Source organism: Nerophis lumbriciformis, linkage group LG14 (genome assembly GCF_033978685.3).
Source record: "Nerophis lumbriciformis linkage group LG14, RoL_Nlum_v2.1, whole genome shotgun sequence".
Classification (NCBI taxonomy): domain Eukaryota; kingdom Metazoa; phylum Chordata; class Actinopteri; order Syngnathiformes; family Syngnathidae; genus Nerophis; species Nerophis lumbriciformis.
Window position 1 is genome coordinate 3,288,159 of NC_084561.2, and position 14,534 is coordinate 3,302,692.

The 14,534-nt window shown below is 40.9% G+C and overlaps 1 protein-coding gene across 9 annotated transcripts in view; it reads left to right on the forward strand.

Moving 5' to 3' along the window:
• Positions 1–574: 574 nt before the first annotated feature.
• Positions 575–14,534, forward strand: part of LOC133616672 (myosin IXB) — a 302,457-nt gene continuing 288,497 nt past the window's right edge. For 6 of the 9 annotated variants that reach the window (XM_061976209.2, XM_061976214.2, XM_061976213.2 and 3 more), the window contains exons 1-2: positions 576–780; positions 889–1,018. The gene's annotated coding sequence lies outside the window, so the exon portion shown is untranslated. Of the gene's footprint in view, positions 781–888; positions 1,019–14,534 lie in introns of all 9 variants that reach the window. The other 3 variants (XM_061976218.2, XM_061976215.2, XM_061976210.2) reach the window with 2 other exon arrangements.

Consider the following 14,534-nt stretch of genomic DNA (forward strand, 5'->3'; position numbering starts at 1 on the left):
ATCATCAAATGTTTTGTGCCAAAGTTCAAAGTCTTGGTTTCAACCCCAAGAGCCCAATTCTCCCATTGAGCAGCTGTGTTTTACACAATGGGGATGCACTGTACAATAGTTATGTTTGCACATGAATGAGATCTGTTGAGGTCATTTGTTTACCAGGGATAGGAGGGTTGTGTTTAAAAGTATTTATTTTTTGTTAAAACTGAAAGTTTTATTTAAGTTCTTATTTATTTTTGTTTCAAAGAAAATCTTTCATGTATTTTATTGGATATTTATTTTATTTTTGTTAATTTTAAGAAAATGTTAAACTACTACCTACCTCCTGCTACTATATAAGCTTGACCGATAATAAACGGACCCAGCCTGTTTCAAAAAAACATTTGTGGACCTTCAAGATTTGTACTTGAGGACCCCTGCTTTAGGGGCTCCGTAATAATCCAAAATGCACATTGAGTCAAATTGAACACTTGCATGTATAATCCTGAAGGGGGCGCAGTCGTGCCAAACGCTGCTTACGTACCACCGCTGAGATCCTGCAGAGGGCGCTGTTACGCCGAGCAATGCCATTGAACGCAACAGCGCGCCCTCGTTGAACGTTGTCTTTTTTTCTTCTCCCTCAACTTTTCTCCCCCCTCTCACAGCTTCAGCCTGCCGCTGTTATTAAGGCACAAAAAAAGCAAGGAAGTGGCAACAGGCTCGCTGCTTAGCCGACCACAAGGCAGTCCACTCGGCTACTTTACACCCCAAACACGCCCTCCATCTTTGTACAACTGAGGCGTTCGCGTAAGCTACTTTTTTTTTTTTTGTGTGTGCCTGGTTTTATTTATTCCTGTTTCCGCGCCGGTTTTCACGCTTGTGTCGTCCCCCGGCTCTCATCTTTGTCCGTCTCAGGCGAAGAACCAAGGAGGAAGACACGGATAAAAGGACGCTGCTCCCCCGGTGTTGGTGTTTTTTCATTCGTCGGTTAAAAATCGTGGCGAGGACCGCGAACGCAGCACAATGGGACTAGCCGCGAGGAAAGGTACGTTCAAGGTGCATTCTAAAAGCTGGGTTTTTTGTTGTTGTTGTTGCGGGCATGCTGTGACACATTAAGACTCTTTTGTTTTTGCATGTTTGAGCGGCCGGGGGACGGAGTTGTAGAGGGAAGTGAACACAGAAGTGGTAACTTGTTTAAGGATGTTGGCTAACTTGGTCAAAGACGTGTCAGTATTTTTCAAGCGTGATGCTAGCCATAGGTGGTCGATACTACCACACATTTCTGGTGTCGACCCGATACCAGGTAAATACAGGGGCTGTATCGTTGATACTTTTTTTTTTTACTTGGACATGTATCAGTTTTGTTGAACATGATTCTAATCAGCAAATCACATTGGAAGACAAATATTTTAGAAACATAACTGCGAAGGATTCTTTGATAAATATGAGGCAATATCTGCAAAATATGAACAATTTCAGTGTTAAACTCCATTCAAATCCTTTGGCGGTTTGCCTCAAAGCCCTCCTGTGTCCAAGGAGATTGTAAACAAAACAACGATATTGAAGTAAACACACATTTCATGACAAACACGGACGAGAACTGGAAGTTTTCGGCCAGATACGGCTACCACTTCCCCTCTGGTATCCATCGATTTTGGATGGATTCGTCTACGAACGTACTAACTCGTGCTCACGTCATCATCTTTTTTTGCTTCGCTCCATTCACCACTGCACGTATAAGTTATTCAAGTACCTGTTTACGGTTTTAGTTAATCATGGAGATGTGTTGTTTACAACAGAGCACAGCCTAGATTCTGATCTACATTGTTGGCATGTTGGCCAGCTTGCGCACTGAGGCACAGTTGGCATAATTCCACTGTGCGCGTGAATGAATTATTCACTTTGTTTGACGTGATTTGGTCGCGTACTCTCTGCAGTTGAGTAAATAAAATGGCAGGTTTTTTTTTTTTCATTCACGAGTTGGGATTCTTATTTCCCTATGGCGATGCTGTTTTTAAGGACATACTACAAACATGCTTGTCGAAGATCATCAATGTCAGTGGTCCCCAACCTTTTTTGCACCAGGGACCGGTTTATCCATCCATCCATTTTCTACCGCTTATTCCCTTTGGGGTCGCGGGGGGCGCTGGAGCCTATCTCAGCTACAATCAATGTAGGCATTATTTTAAATACGGCAAGAATAATTGGTGGTAGCAGGGGTGTATAATGTAGCCCGGAAGAGTCAGGGCTGCATGGGATTCTGGGTGTTTGTTCTGTTGTGTTTATGTTGTGTTAAGGTGCAGATGTTCTCCCGAAATGTGTTTGTCATTCTTGTTTGGTTTTGGTTCAAAGTGTGGCGCATTATTAGTAAGAGTGTTAAAGTTGTTTTATATGGTCACCGTCAGTGTAACCTGTGTGGCTCTTGACCAAGTATGCCTTGCTGTCACGAACGTGTGCAAGCAAAAGATGTATATTGTATAAAAAGTGTTGGGCTGGCACGCTGTTAATACAGATTGTAGAGAGCGCCAAATGTTGTACCATCATGGCACGCCCTTATTATAGCCGTAAGGGTGAAAATCGGTGAATATTAATCCCGGGAGTTTTCTGCGAGAGGCACTGAAATCCGGAAGTCTCACGGGAAAATTGGGGGGTTCAGCAAGTAAGCTGCTGAGCCGCATCAGAGTGATCAAAGAGCCGCATGCGGCTCCGGAGCCGCTGGTTGCCGACCCCTGGTCTAGTGCACAGGTGTCAAACTCAAGGCCCTCCACCTCATTTTATATGGCCCGCAAAAGCCTGGAAATAATATGTTACAGTAAAACACCTTATATTTTCTTTCTCTACTTTTTCATTTTCTTACTAAATGTATTACGGTAGGTGTTTTTTTAATTTGACAAGGGAAAAAATAGTGTCCAATATTGCAAGAAATATTATATTATCCAACTTTGTTGGTGAAAATCCAAATAAATACTTAAATATCTGCTTAACTTATGATTTTGAAGCAAGTCGTCCATCAAATTGTACACTATAAAAATGACCAATAGATTCTACTGTAAAATTATTACTGAAAATTGGAAAAAAAACGACCAATGTTTGTTTTTCACAGTAAAATTCTGTCGACTGATTTGTCAGTTGTTGTTTTTTTTTTTACTGTAAAATCCACGGTTGATGATTTTATGCTACCACATTTTCTTATGGTAAAAAACTGTCATGTAAGTTGCCAAAATAAAATTAAACAGCGGTACTGTATTTCTATTTACAGTAATATGTTGTAAAAAAAAAAAAAACATATATTTTACAGTACAATATTTTACTGGCACTAACCTGCAAGTTTTTTTCTGTAAAAACGGTAGTAAAACCGGCAGATTTTTTTTTACTTTTTCCCGTAATTTTAAAAAAAATTATTTAAATTCATAGGCAAATTCATTAATTATTTACTGTTACAAGCGGCCCTCCAATGGCAGCTATGACTGCGTTGTGGCCCTCAATGAAAACAAGTTTGACCCCCCCTGGTCTGGTGGGACAGGCCAAAGTTAAGTCGGAGAAAATGCAGTCATTTATAAATTATTTAATGTTTCTCTCCGGCCCGGTAGCAAATCAGGCGGTACTGCATCAACAAGCGACATCCGTGTGTAAAGGATATCACCACATAGGCTCGGGAATACTTCAGAAAACCACTGTCAGTAACTACAGTTGGTCGCTACATCTGTAAGTGCAAGTTAAAACTCTACTATGCAAAGCAGAAGCCATTTATCAACAACACCTAGAAACGCCGCCGGCTTCGCTGGGCCCGAGCTCATCTAAGATGGACTGATGCAAAGTGGAAAAGTCTTCTGTGGTCTGACGAGTCCACATTTCAAATTGTTTGTGGGAACTGTGGACGTTGTATCCTCCGGAACAAAGAGGAAAAGAACCATCCGGACTGTTCTAGGTGAAAAGTGTAAAAGGCAGCATGTGTGATGGTATGAGGGTGTATTAGTCCCCAAGACATGGGTAACTTACACATATGCGAAGGCACCATTAATGTGAAAGGTACATACAGGTTTTGGAGCAACATATGTTGCCATCCAAGCAACGTTGTCATGGACGCCCCTGCTTATTTCAGCAAGACAATGACAAGCCACGTGTTACAACTGCGTGGCTTCATAGTAAAAGAGTGCCTGTAGTCCAGACCTGTCTCCTATTGTAAATGTGTGGTGCAATATGAAGGCTAAAATATGAGAAGGGAGACTGTTGAACAACTTAAGCTGTACATCAAGCAAGAATGGGAAAGAATTCCACTTCAAAAATGTGTCTCCTCAGTTCCCAAACCTTTACTGAGTGTTGTTAAAAGGAAAGGTCATGTAACACACTGTGACAACTTTTTTTGCAATGTGTTGCTGCCATTAAATCCTAAGTTAATGATTATTTGCAAAAAAAAATGAAGTTTCTCAGTGTAAACGTTAAATATCTTGTCTTTGCAGTCTATTCAATTGAATATAAGTTGAAAGTTATTTTTTATTTACCATTTACACAACGTGCCGACTTCACTGCTTTTGGGTTTTGCATTATTAGGGCCCGCATGGCCCATTGTAAAAGGAATCCCAACGGGACATAAGGACCTATTGTTTTTCTAAGGTTTTATTATTATTCCGCCGCCTCTTTGAGCACTAATTTGACCCACTTAACATGCTTCAAAACTCACCATATTTGACCCACACATCAGGACCTGCGAAAATTGTCTTTTAATAAAAAAAAACCAAACCCCAAAACTCAAAATTGCGCTCTAGCGCCCCCTAGAAAGAAAACTGCTTATAACTCCCAGTACGAATGTTGTAGAGACATGAAACAAAAACCTCTATGTAGGGCTCACTTAGCCCTACTTTTCATTAATGAATTTCCTCGGGCAAAAATCAACAGGAAGTTGGCAATTCCCCCTTCAAGACAAAAATGTACTAAAAACAGTCACTTTTGCCTCTTTGAGCTGTAATTTGACCCCCTTAACATGCTTCAAAACTCACCGAACTGAACACACACATCAGGACTGGCAAATATTGCGCTCTAATAAAAAAAACAAATCTAGCGCAATTTTTTAATAAAACGCAGAAAAAAATGCTCCTCGGAAGAAAAAAATGACAAAACTGCCTGTAACTCCACACTGGGAAGGTCGGAGAGACATGAAACAAAAACCTCTATGTAGGTCTCACTTAGACCTACATTTCATAAATTGACAACCCCCAGCAAAAATAAACAGGAAGTTTGCTATTCCCCCTTCAAAACAATTTTTTTTTGTAAAAACCGGTCACCTTCCTTCAAAAACTATCTCCTCTGAGCGCGTTTGTCGTTTCGGCTTCAAACTACCGTATTTTCCGCACCATAAGGCGCCCTGGGTTAAAAGCCGCGCCTTCAATGAACGGCATATTTCAAAACTTTGTCCACCTATAAGCCGCCCGGTGTTGTAAGCCGCATCTAACTGCGCTAAAGGAATGTCAAAAAAACAGTCAGATAGGTCAGTCAAACTTTAATAATATATTAAAAACCAGCGTTCTAACAACTCTGTTCACTCCCAAAATGTACGCAAATGTGCAATCACAAACATACGTATATCAACATGGACAGAGCTGCGTGAAAAAAGCCACCCGGCCTCTTCGCGTAAACTTAAACTTACCTTAACCACTCGCTCATCTTTTCTTCATCCATCCCTTCGAGTTAGCTTTTATGATGACGCCGGCTGGAAAGGTCTCTTTTGGCAAGGTCTTCCTTTTGAATATCACCATGGGTGGAAGTTTCTGGCCATTAGCATGGCAAGCTAGAACCACAGTGAAGGATGACTTCTCATTCCCTGTGGTGCGAATATTCACCGTACGTGCTCCCGTTGTATCCACAGTGCGGTTCACAGGAATATCAGTTGCTGTGAAATAGTAATCCGTGTGCGGATGGAGAGATTGCGTCTTTTCATGAACCGGATCCCTGACGCTTAGTAGGAGCCATTTTGTGGTCTTTACAGATGTAAACACACAAAGGAAATGAAACGTACGGTGATATCCGCGCGCTTTTTCTTCTTCTACGCGGGCGGGTGGTTGCTTACAGTAGAAGAAGAAGCGCTTCCTGTTCTATGGGGGCGGGTGCTTACCTTGGCGGTTGCTTGCGTAGAAGAAGAAGCGCTTCCTGTTCTACCGGGAAAAAAGATGGCGGCTGTTTACCGAAGTTGCGAGATCGAAACTTTATGAAAATGAATCGTAATATGAATCCATATATAAAGCGCACCGGGTTAAAAGCCGCACTGTCAGCTTTTGAGTACATTTGTGGTTTTTAGGTGCGGCTAATAGTGCGGAAAATACGGTAACACAGGAGAGAGATTAAACCCTTGTGTATAAAATAACAGAACAGCGTTTTAATACCTGCTCCGGTTTTGATTTTATGACCCTTCAAAGACCCGCTGCGCTGCTGTTTTTTTTAAGATGGCTGCTTAAAAGCAGGAAGCACCAGCGTGCCCACACAATGCAGACAAGGTAGGTACACTAGACAAAAGTCTTGGGACACTTATGACTACCACCGGACAAAAGTATTGGGACACTTAGGCCGAAAACTGGACAAAAGTATTGGGACACTTAGGACTACAACTTGCCAAAAGTATTGGGACACTTGGGACTAAAACTGGACAAAAGTATTGGGACACTTAGGCCGAAAACTGGACAAAAGTATTGGGACACTTAGGCCGAAAACTGGACAAAAGTATTGGGACACTTGGGCCGAAAACTTGACAAAAGTATTGGGACACTTGGGACTAAAACTGGACAAAAGTATTGGGACACTTAGGACTAAAACTGGACAAAAGTATTGGGACACTTAGGCCGTAAACTGGACAAAAGTATTGGGACACTTAGGCCGAAAACTGGACAAAAGTATTGGGACACTTAGGCCGAAAACTTGACAAAAGTATTGGGACACTTGGGACTAAAACTGGACAAAAGTATTGGGACACTTAGGCCGAAAACTGGACAAAAGTATTGGGACACTTAGGCCGAAAACTGGACAAAAGTATTGGGACACTTAGGCCGAAAACTTGACAAAAGTATTGGGACACTTGGGACTAAAACTGGACAAAAGTATTGGGACACTTAGGCCGAAAACTGGACAAAAGTATTGGGACACTTAGGCCGAAAACTGGACAAAAGTATTGGGACACTTAGGCCGAAAACTTGACAAAAGTATTGGGACACTTGGGACTAAAACTGGACAAAAGTATTGGGACACTTAGGCCGAAAACTGGACAAAAGTATTGGGACACTTGGGACTACAACTTGACAAAAGTATTGGGACACTTAGGACTACAACTTGCCAAAAGTATTGGGACACTTGGGACTAAAACTGGACAAAAGTATTGGGACACTTAGGACTACAACTTGCCAAAAGTATTGGGACACTTGGGACTAAAACTGGACAAAAGTATTGGGACACTTAGGCCGAAAACTGGACAAAAGTATTGGGACACTTAGGCCGAAAACTGGACAAAAGTATTGGGACACTTAGGCCGAAAACTTGACAAAAGTATTGGGACACTTGGGACTAAAACTGGACAAAAGTATTGGGACACTTAGGACTAAAACTGGACAAAAGTATTGGGACACTTAGGCCGAAAACTGGACAAAAGTATTGGGACACTTAGGCCGAAAACTGGACAAAAGTATTGGGACACTTAGGCCGAAAACTTGACAAAAGTATTGGGACACTTGGGACTAAAACTGGACAAAAGTATTGGGACACTTAGGCCGAAAACTGGACAAAAGTATTGGGACACTTAGGCCGAAAACTGGACAAAAGTATTGGGACACTTAGGCCGAAAACTTGACAAAAGTATTGGGACACTTGGGACTAAAACTGGACAAAAGTATTGGGACACTTGGGACTAAAACTGGACAAAAGTATTGGGACACTTAGGACTAGCACCTGCCAAATACGCGGGCCCGACCAACGCTGCTTGCAGCTTTAATTATTATTATTATTTAATGTCAAGATGAATGCTTTTAAGAAACTAATTGAAGTGGACCCTATGGTAGAGCTTTGTGACGTGCACATGTCATCCTTTTTGTTTCGAAGCCATGCTAGCAAGATCTATGTGGACTCCCACCTTTTTATTCCAGGCGGGGTATTTACATCTAAAGATTTACTGGACTTTTTTCCTCTGCCTTTTCGATTCCGGGCCCGAACAAATGCTGCAGGACCGAGCGCTGTCGCGGCTGACTAATGTTGTGATGGTGGAAAAAAAGGGCGGAGGTACATTACACACATGCACTCTCGGTTGCTAAGGACGTCTCCATCTTTGTCTGCGCTCTTTTCCATTGCTTTGATTCACCAGGCTTTGAAGGCGCTTGGCTACATTTCCAACGTCCTCGCCAGCCAGCGTCTCTAAATCAATCGATTTCGTGTCGCATAAAAAAGAACTCGAAACGAGGTCGGCAATTAAGAGAAGCAATTTGTTCATCCCATGCAAGCTATTTTCCATTTTGAAGCAAACAGAGCCACATGGTCTCTTGCTAATAATGGCCGGTTCTTGCTGCAGAGATGACATGGTGTTGGGGGAAGGGTGGACTCTCGCTCGCTTTAATTGGACGGTACATCATCTTGGCAGATGCGCTGGTGTACGTCGCTGTTGATGAATAGATAATATCAGTGGGTCTCGTTTCCTAGCGGATCTGCGGGACTTTCCTTTTCCACCGTTCTACCTCGTCTGTGTCGTCGTTTTAGATCTTTAGGGCGGCTAAGGTGACACAATAAATGCCGGGATGCTGCTAATTTTGTTCTTATTTGGAAATAAATCCGACTGGATATCAAGGGAATGGAAATAGTGTTGGAGAGTAGGGATCCTCAAACTGTGGTATGCAATAGGGGTGTGGGAAAAAAATCGCTTCGAATTCGAATCGCGATTCTCACGTTGTGCGATTCAGAATCGATTATCATTTTTAAAAAAATCTATTTGTTTTATATATATATATATACAGGTAAAAGCCAGTAAATTAGAATATTTTGAAAAACTTGATTTATTTCAGTAATTGCATTCAAAAGGTGTAACTTGTACATTATATTTATTCATTGCACACAGACTGATGCATTCAAATGTTTATTTCATTTAATTTTGATGGTTTGAAGTGGCAACAAATGAAAATCCAAAATTCCGTGTGTCACAAAATTAGAATATTGCTTAAGGCTAATACAAAAAAGGGATTTTTAGAAATGTTGGCCAACTGAAAAGTATGAAAATGAAAAATATGAGCATGTACAATACTCAATACTTGGTTGGAGCTCCTTTTGCCTCAATTACTGCGTTAATGCGGCGTGGCATGGAGTCGATGAGTTTCTGGCACTGCTCAGGTGTTATGAGAGCCCAGGTTGCTCTGATAGTGGCCTTCAACTCTTCTGCGTTTTTGGGTCTGGCATTCTGCATCTTCCTTTTCACAATACCCCACAGATTTTCTATGGGGCTAAGGTCAGGGGAGTTGGCGGGCCAATTTAGAACAGAAATACCATGGTCCGTAAACCAGGCACGGGTAGATTTTGCGCTGTGTGCAGGCGCCAAGTCCTGTTGGAACTTGAAATCTCCATCTCCATAGAGCAGGTCAGCAGCAGGAAGCATGAAGTGCTCTAAAACTTGCTGGTAGACGGCTGCGTTGACCCTGGATCTCAGGAAACAGAGTGGACCGACACCAGCAGATGACATGGCACCCCAAACCATCACTGATGGTGGAAACTTTACACTAGACTTCAGGCAACGTGGATCCTGTGCCTCTCCTGTCTTCCTCCAGACTCTGGGACCTCGATTTCCAAAGGAAATGCAAAATTTGCATGGTTGGGTGATGGTTTGGGGTGCCATGTCATCTGCTGGTGTCGGTCCACTCTGTTTCCTGAGATCCAGGGTCAACGCAGCCGTCTACCAGCAAGTTTTAGAGCACTTCATGCTTCCTGCTGCTGACCTGCTCTATGGAGATGGAGATTTCAAGTTCCAACAGGACTTGGCGCCTGCACACAGCGCAAAATCTACCCGTGCCTGGTTTACGGACCATTGTATTTCTGTTCTAAATTGGCCCGCCAACTCCCCTGACCTTAGCCCCATAGAAAATCTGTGGGGTATTATGAAAAGGAAGATGCAGAATGCCAGACCCAAAAACGCAGAAGAGTTGAAGGCCACTATCAGAGCAACCTGGGCTCTCATAACACCTGAGCAGTGCCAGAAACTCATCGACTCCATGCCACGCCGCATTAACGCAGTAATTGAGGCAAAAGGAGCTCCAACCAAGTATTGAGTATTGTACATGCTCATATTTTTCATTTTCATACTTTTCAGTTGGCCAACATTTCTAAAAATCCCTTTTTTGTATTAGCCTTAAGTAATATTCTAATTTTGTGACACACGGAATTTTGGATTTTCATTTGTTGCCACTTCAAATCATCAAAATTAAATGAAATAAACATTTGAATGCATCAGTCTGTGTGCAATGAATAAATATAATGTACAAGTTACACCTTTTGAATGCAATTACTGAAATAAATCAAGTTTTTCCAAAATATTCTAATTTACTGGCTTTTACCTGTGTGTGTGTGTGTGTGTGTGTGTATATATATATATATATTTTTTTTTATTTTAATTAATCAATCCAACAAAACAATACACATCAATACCATAACAATGCAATCCAATTCCAAAAGCAAACCCGACCTAGCAACACTCAGAACTGCAATAAACAGAGCAATTGAGAGACACCACACAGAACAAACCAAAAGTAGTGAAACAAAAATGAATATTATCAACAACAGTATCAATATTAGTTACAATTTCAACATAGCAGTGATTAAAAATCCCTCATTGACATTATCATTAGACATTTATAAAAAAAAAAAGAACAATAGTGTCACAGTGGCTTACACTTGCATCACATCTCAAGCTTGACAACACACTGTGTCCAATATTTGCACAAAGATAAAATAAATCATATTTTTGGTTCATTTAATAGTTAAAACTAATTTACATTATTGCAATCAGTTGATAAAACATTGTCCTTTACAATTCTAAAATATTTTTACAAAAACCTACTACTCTGCTTGCATGTCAGCAGACTGGGGTAGATCCTGCTGAAATCCTATGTATTGAATTAATAGAGAATCATTTTGAATCGGGAAAATATCCTTTTTGAATCGAGAATTGCGTTGAATCGAAAAAAATCGATTTTGAATCGAATCGTGACCCCAAGAATCGATAAACAGCGTTACTGTTCAAATTCTGTGTCACGTTTCCGGACTATAAAGCGCGCCGGTATATAAGCCGCACCCACTTAAATTTGAGGAGAAATAAGTATTTTTCCATATGTTAGCCGCACCGGACTATAAGCCGCAGATATATACGTTGTGAAATTAGTTATTTACACAGAAATATTTTGTAAATGTTTATTTATGTACCTTAAAACCTCTAAAGGCTTAGTGGTTACATGCGTGGACAGCACCTTTTAGCTCTTATTTCCAAAATTGTGTACACTACTGAATTGGGGTCCTATGGCCACTTATGTGGACACTTATACTGCCATCCGGTGGTGTCAGAAGAGTATAACATACAATGGAATTTGGAAAACAAAAAGTGTAAAAATAAGAATTAGCATGAAGTACACGTTTGTGTACTTATGGACTAAGTACATCATATAAAAAGATGATTCTTAGTTTTTATTCTAATTAGGGGACAATAAGCCCAAATAGCAAAGAGAAATAAAAAAAACATGTAAACAAACATCTTGGACCTTAAGAGGTTAATTGTTTCCAAACGGTGTCTGTGACACGGCAGTAAAATGGCTGATCAAACAAAACACAAGCCGGCTCTCCATTCAGCTAAACAAACTCAATAACTCCGCGGTGACGTTTTTTTGGTGATTTCCCTCGACTGAAAAAATGCAAACCGAATGCCGTTGTAAGTTAATAATACTAACACAGACACGTAAATGTGTTAGCATATCAGCTAATGCTAAAAACGCCGGCTTTATTACATTATCACAGCATGTAGCAAATGTGCATGAAAACACTCCTACAGACATCACACATGGGGCGGTTTAGTCAGTAAGAATTGTTTTAGTTATATTGTAAAACTTACATTTGTCGCTTGGAGTGATAAATGAAGAACCTTTACGAGTAGAAACGTTATGGACGACTAGAAGATGGACATCCGGATGAAAGCTCGGTCTAAACAGACGGGTACTCGTCCAAAAGATAGCATCATAGCACAAACAATAACACACCTATTCACACACCTTTGCTTTTTTTTTTTATACTATTTGCATTATGGTTGTCAGCAAAAAAAAAACATAAACGAGCCGCAGGGTTGAAAGTGTAAGCGTGATTAATTGATTTTGTTTAGTTTTATAAATGAAATAAAATGAATAAGTGAAAATAAAAATGCAGCCTCATCACATTAGTCATAATTTTTGCACTTATAAAACTCACCATATTTGACCCACACATCAGGACCTGCGAAAATTACCTTTTAAAAAAAAACAAAAAAAACTCAAAACTCAAAATTGCGCTCTAGCGCCCCCTAGGGGAAAAAAAACTAGACTGCCTATATCTCCCACTAGGAAGATCGGAGAGACATGAAACAAAAACCTGTATGTAGGTCTGACTTAGACCTAGTTTTCATAATTGTATATAATCGGGCAAAAATCAACAGGAAGTTGGCAATTCCCCCTTCAAGACAAAAAAGTACTAAAAACAGTCACTTTTGCCTATTTGAGCTGTAATTTGACCCCCTTAACATGCTTCAAAACTCACCGAACTGAACACACACATCAGGACTGGCAAAAATTGCGATCTAATAAAAAAACCTAACCCAAATCTCAAAATTATGCTCTAGCGCAATTTTTTAATGAAACGCACAAAAAACTGCTTCTCGGAAGAAAAAAATGACAAAACTGCCTGTAACTCCCACTGGGAAAGTCGGAGAGACATGAAACAAAAACCTCTATGTAGGGCTCACTTAGACCTACATTTCATAAACTGACAACCCCCAGCAAAAATCAACAGGAAGTTTGCTATTCCCCCTTCAAAACAAATTTTTTGTAAAAACCAGTCACCTTCCTTCAAAAACTATCTCCTCTGAGCGCGTTTGTCGTTTCGGCTTCAAACTAACACAGGAGAGAGATTAAACCCTTGTGATTAAAAGTATAGATGGGATTTTTAATACCTGCTCCGGTTTTGATTTTATGACCCTTCAAAGACCCGCTGCGCTGATGCTGCTGTTTTTTTAAGATGGCTGCTTAAAAGCAGGAAGCACCAGCGTGCCCACACAATGCAGACAAGGTAGGTACACTAGACAAAAGTATTGGGACACTTATGACTACCACCGGACAAAAGTATTGGGACACTTAGGCCGAAAACTGGACAAAAGTATTGGGACACTTAGGCCGAAAACTGGACAAAAGTATTGGGACACTTGGGACTACAACTTGACAAAAGTATTGGGACACTTAGGACTACAACTTGCCAAAAGTATTGGGACACTTAGGACTAGCACCTGCCAAATACGCGGGCCCGACCAACGCTGCTTGCAGCTTTAATTATTATTATTATTTAATGTCAACATGAATGCTTTTAAGAAACTAATTGAAGTGGACCCTATGGTAGAGCTTTGTGACGTGCACATGTCATCCTTTTTGTTTAGAAGCCATGCTAGCAAGATCTATGTGGACTCCCACCTTTTTATTCCAGGCGGGGTATTTACATCGATAAAAAACGATTACAAAAACGATAAAATGTCCCTGACGTTAGCTCCAAACTTACTCTGTTTGAAATTGTCATTACAACTGAGAAACAGTCTTTGGTGGCCCCTGCCCTATGGTTAAGAATTTCCGTAGAATATCCGATTACTGGAATATTTGATAGCAGCCGTCATACAACAAACACTTTCACAAGGTCCAAATTGGGGAGTTATTTTTTCAGCTCCAACTGACCTCACAGACGCCACTGTAGCTGTAAAATGTCAACTATCTTGAAAATGCAGACATGTCGTGGTGGAACGAGAATGTCTTATTTGGCCAGAAATGTGCTACTAACTCATCGACAACTGAAAAGACCACAAGACCCGCCGCACAAGTCTCAGTCCGTACTGTATGTCAATAATGTTATCTTATCTCCTTTGATCACCATTACTTGGGAACATGAAACAAGGACGCCGGTTCTCACTTTGGATGTTTATTATTATTCTGCACAGTTTGCGTACTTCCATGTAATACTAGGATTTGCAATTTCGGTCAGAATTGCGTATGGATGCCCTGTATACGTGAACGGCCGACATGCGTGAGCGGAACAGAAATGCTTGAATGTCCAGGGTGAGTGGAGTGTGCGGATGTTGAAACGGTTCCAATCGGTTGAGAAATGTGGAATATGGAGAGGTTTGTATATTGCCCGTTCATTTTCAATCGGGGGAAATTCCTGGTAATCTGGGGATTTTTGGAACCGGGAAAATGCTGGCTTGAATGTCCAGGGTGAGTGGAGTGTGTGGATGTTGAAACGGTTCCAATCGGTTGAGAAATGTGGAATATGGAGAGGTTTGT